Source organism: Amblyomma mixtum, chromosome 8 (genome assembly GCF_055824585.1).
Source record: "Amblyomma mixtum isolate Tamu chromosome 8, ASM5582458v1, whole genome shotgun sequence".
In the NCBI taxonomy this organism is placed as follows: Eukaryota; Metazoa; Arthropoda; class Arachnida; order Ixodida; family Ixodidae; genus Amblyomma; species Amblyomma mixtum.
The window spans coordinates 106,652,886-106,658,189 of record NC_143019.1 but is presented as its reverse complement, the minus strand read 5'-3'; the positions used below and the strand labels follow the sequence as shown (position 1 = coordinate 106,658,189).

Sequence of the window (5,304 nt, the reverse complement as noted above, 5' to 3'; positions counted from 1 at the left end):
CTTAATACGCTCACTGGGGCCACGCATCGGCAGATTTCGTCTGTCGTACCCGTCTGCTGGACAAGTGAATTTGAGCGTAGCACGCTTATTTCAACAAAATCACGCGTTTCTCTCGTCTTAATACGCTCACTGGGGCCACGCATCGGCAGATTTCGTCTGGTGTACCCGTCTGCTCGACAAGTGAATCTGAGCACAGCACGCTTATTTCAACAAAATCACGCGTTTCTCTCGTCTTAATACGCTCACTGGGGCCACGCATCGGCAGATTTCGTCTGTCGTACCCGTCTGCTGGACAAGTGAATTTGAGCGTAGTACGCTTATTTCAACAAAATCACGCGTTTCTCTCGTCTTAATACGCTCACTGGGGCCACGGATCGGCAGATTTCGTCTGTCGTACCCGTCTGCTCGACAAGTGAATTTGAGCACAGCACGCTTATTTCAACAAAATCACGCGTTCCTCTCGTCTTAATACGCTCACTGGGGCCACGCATCGGCAGATTTCGTCTGTCGTACCCGTCTGCTGGACAAGTGAATTTGAGCACAGCACGCTTATTTCAACAAAATCACGCGTTTCTCTCGTCTTAATACGCTCACTGGGGCCACACATCGGCAGATTTCGTCTGTCGTACCCGTCTGCTGGACAAGTGAATTTGAGCACAGCACGCTTATTTCAACAAAATCATGCGTTTCTCTCGTCTTAATACGCTCACTGGGGCCACGCATCGGCAGATTTCGTCTGGTGTACCCGTCTGCTCGACAAGTGAATCTGAGCACAGCACTCTTATTTCAACAAAATCACGCGTTTCTCTCGTCTTAATACGCTCACTGGGGCCACGCATCGGCAGATTTCGTCTGGTGTACCCGTCTGCTCGACAAGTGAATCTGAGCACAGCACGCTTATTTCAACAAAATCACGCGTTTCTCTCGTCTTAATACGCTCACTGGGGCCACGCATCGGCAGATTTCGTCTGTCGTACCCGTCTGCTGGACAAGTGAATTTGAGCGTAGCACGCTTATTTCAACAAAATCACGCGTTTCTCTCGTCTTAATACGCTCACTGGGGCCACGCATCGGCAGATTTCGTCTGGTGTACCCGTCTGCTCGACAAGTGAATCTGAGCACAGCACGCTTATTTCAACAAAATCACGCGTTTCTCTCGTCTTAATACGCTCACTGGGGCCACGCATCGGCAGATTTCGTCTGTCGTACCCGTCTGCTCGACAAGTGAATCTGAGCACAGCACGCTTATTTCAACAAAATCACGCGTTTCTCTCGTCTTAATACGCTCACTGGGGCCACGCATCGGCAGATTTCGTCTGTCGTACCCGTCTGCTGGACAAGTGAATTTGAGCGTAGCACTCTTATTTCAACAAAATCACGCGTTTCTCTCGTCTTAATACGCTCACTGGGGCCACGCATCGGCAGATTTCGTCTGGTGTACCCGTCTGCTCGACAAGTGAATCTGAGCACAGCACGCTTATTTCAACAAAATCACGCGTTTCTCTCGTCTTAATACGCTCACTGGGGCCACGCATCGGCAGATTTCGTCTGTCGTACCCGTCTGCTCGACAAGTGAATCTGAGCACAGCACGCTTATTTCAACAAGGACGTGCTCTTTCGCTTGGCGAACAGGCGGCGGCCACTCCGGGCAAGGCTGCTCTAACGAGCTGGGCGGTTGCGGCGCGACAGCGTAGCTGTAGGCGGAGGAGAATGTAAAAGGGAGAGGGAACAAATAGTCTGGCCACACTGGGTTTTAGTTCACAATCTGGCAACCTTATAACCTGGCAACACTGGAAGTCGCGCAAGTCTGGCAACACTACAGTATGGCAACACTGGGATAGCAGACGGCGGGTACGTCTCACGAAACCCAGCCCCTGAGGGCACGCTGCTTGGGATGGTGTACAAATATCACAAGAAAAGACAAGATCGCCTTGTTATCAGAACTGCCAGCTATATTCGAGCAGCGACAAAGCATGTCTGCTTATGTTGGGAGCTTTCGGCAACGGCACCGCTCGCGGGCGCTCCGGGCGACGAGCTCTGCTGCTGCCTGGCTGCCGTGGTCGTCGCTAGGCCTATAGCCTGTTTAGCAAGCGGCCGGCGCTTCGGAAGTCGCCTGCGCTATAATAAAAGGCCTACTTTTCACAAATAGCTGTAGTGTTAATAGAATCATCTCACAATAAAATATTAGTATGGTCAAACTCCTCTACGCCTTCGGCAGCGGAGCGAGCGGGCGCCAGGCGAGCCGGACCCCAACGTCGCGCCAGCGGCAGCTGCTAGGCGCGGTTGTGAGAAATTTCCTCATATCACAGTTGTTACCTCTACTAGCAGCTCAGTATTGGTCAGCGATCCTCAAAAATGACAATTTTTTCACATTTCTTGTCCCATGGTTTATTATTTACGTCAAGAACACTCTTTAGCTCGCTTTTATGACGTCGGCAGACGGTATCCAGGCTGACCTACCGGCCGGCAGACTCGGCGTACTTCACGTCCGCACAAGAAAATACAAAACAGCCATGCTACCAGAAAGGATGCTTTCTAGATTCGAGATACGACAGCATGACTGTCCCAGTGAACCACGGATATCCGTGCGAGGTCCGAGTAAGGTCCGAATCTCCAGTGCCAGGCTGGGATGTCCGTAGGGCATGCCTACGTATATCCATATTCGGATATACGCATCGGAGATTCTGTGTATGTCCGAGGGACGTTCGTTATCGGATGGCTGGCGGACATCCGCCGGCGGATGTCCGAGGAGTATCCGTAAACATCCCTCTTGGGATGTGAGCTTACCTGGCATATATATTTTGTTTACCCTCAGACGAACATTTTAAAAGAAATTCTATTTTGGAAATGACAAAATTCACACAATCACATTTCTACCACCAACTAGTTTAATATTCAGATTGTTTAAGATCACTCAACTATGGTGTTGATGTAAAAGAACCAGAATTAAACTAATTGCTAGGCTTTCTGGCGCCAGTGCTCATAATTAACGCCCTTTTATCCTACAGCAATCCTTCAAGGTAACCGAGGCATGTAGCCATGCATGCTGCCTTCCATGAAAACAAACCCGAATAAACTCCTACTAGGGGCCGCGGCAGAGCGGTAAGCCTAAAAGTCAATCCAATCCAAGCCAATGTTTGTGGCGCGATGGTCTCGTTGGTTTTCGTCGCGTGGTGCTCCTTTCGACCTTTACTTTTGCTGCAATGTGCGGTTTGTTCGCTCTGTGGTTGCTTGGCTGTGCTACAAATGTGATGTGTCACCTACGCGTTCGAAAAGACCTTCGTTTGCCTCTGAAGCTCTCGTGAAAAAGCTCCGGCGTCGTATTGCACCCGACCCCTTGCCGAGACATGCTTTGTTGCTTTGGATGAAAGAAGCGGCCATGGTGTTACCACTTGCGAGGTAAGTAACTGTGCTTGAAAATTACTTTCAGGATGTTGCTGTGGGATGAGTGAAGTGCATTAACGCAGTTGTACTCTGTTGCGCAACTTGTTTGCCACGGAGTGGAAGTTACATGCACTATGCATTAGCTGCCGCAAACGTTTCTCGTGTTTGTGAAAAAAAGTTGAGACGGTGTGCAGTTGCATGGTGTGAATCTTAAGGCAATTGCGCGTAGGTTCATAACTGCGATAAAACAGAGCGCAGGAAAAGCATAGTGCCAGAACGGTTTTAGTTTTTCAGTGCTTCGCGACTGAGTTTTTCTTACTTTTCTGTTGCCTTTGCAGTGTGGATGTGGCCCGGCTACCGAGTGTATTGGTGCCTACATTAATTATGCCAAGCCATGGAAAGCACAGGTAGGTTGAAAATGTCATATCAAAGTTGTTCATACTTCCACAGCTTATCAATTTGTTCATTAGGCTTGCCAAATGGAAGTCTCCAACCATCCACTACACAGTACTTTGCACTGTGCAGTAGCATTGTTTAGGACAGCTTAACTGTTGTGTTAAGTTTGTGAGCGTCAGTCAAACATTTTTCACTTCCCAATCAATGAGCTCTTGCAGTGCTTTGGTATAACTTTGCCAAACATGTTATGCCCACAGGGCTCAATGCTGCGCCAGATAGCAGGACCATATATGGCAATCCTAGAGCCACATGTTCCTGGATTGTGACCAGACCTCTCTTCCTTACTTCTGTGCAGCTGTGGATCATCAAATATGCTGTCAGTGCCCTGATGCGTGATTCATCAGTGAACCCTGTGGGCATTGTAGTTTCGACAGAGATTGTGTTTTGCTGCATCATTGACAACGTGCTGTATAAGTTGCTCTCTCATACTTTATTTTCTTGTGTATACAGTGTGGATGTGACTGACCTAAGCTAGCAGCTATATAGTACCTGCAGCGTACAGCAGCAACCTTCAGTAAGTTTGAACTACAGTGCAAGTTTCACCCTGTCAGATAATGGATAGTTTCCTTCTGTTTGCTCTGTGCAGCGGAGGGTATCTAGCTATACTGCAGTGTTCTTGTACAGTAATGGATAAAAATTTGTGGGATGAGAGTTCTTTGTAAAATAATTTCTCTGTGCTGTTAGCCAGAGTAATTTAATCAAAAGCCTAGAATCATGAGAGGACATGGATACTCAATCGTATTGAACAAATTTCAGCTGACTGCCTGGCGAGGCAATGCAAAAACAAATATTTTCAGAAAATCTACATCCAGCAAACTTTTCTCTATGAGTGTACCTTGTGCCCAACCTAAGTCATTAGCTAGCTTGCAACGGTGTGGTAAGGATCCCTACTCTTACACTTGAATTTTTTTGACCATCAGTGTGGAAGTGACTGCCTGTGGGAGTAGCTGTGGTGTCTTGCAATGTAAACGCATTTTTCGTGAACTGGTACAAAGCTCTGCAGTGGGGCATTTGTTTTTGCAGTTTTTTTGGAAAAGCAAAATATTTTGTATTGCAAGAAATATTATCACCTCTGTTGTTTACAACTTACTAGTTGTTCAAGATGTAAACATGCTTTCGGAGCTACAGATGACTAATTTACTTGGCACGGTGGAGTTACTGCATAGAACTGAATGGTGTCTGTCAAATTCGCTTGCTTTAATGACATATTCTGAACTTAGTGTTTACTGTTTTCTGCAGAAGACGTCCCCGGCTTGGCTACAAATTCATCATGGTCTGTACAGTATCCTTCCTGCTGCGTTAACTAAATGTATGGCCAGCTTGATGAATTCCTCATGAAGACTGAAGACGGCATTTATGTCATAATAAAATCATCCAGACTTTGATATGCTTTGTCGTTTTGGTCGATTGCTTTACAGATTCATGCATATTACATACAGCAAGGTGTATGTCCGATTTCAGACA

The 5,304-nt window shown here is 47.3% G+C and overlaps 1 long non-coding RNA gene across 1 annotated transcript; it reads left to right on the top strand.

Annotated features, from left to right (window-relative positions):
* Positions 1-2,598: 2,598 nt before the first annotated feature.
* On the top strand, positions 2,599-4,355 carry LOC149333816 (uncharacterized). The gene is made up of 3 exons (XR_016284976.1): positions 2,599-3,399; positions 3,723-3,791; positions 4,291-4,355. It is a non-coding gene; the product is annotated as an uncharacterized LOC149333816 (long non-coding RNA).
* The last annotated feature ends 949 nt before the right edge of the window (positions 4,356-5,304 follow it).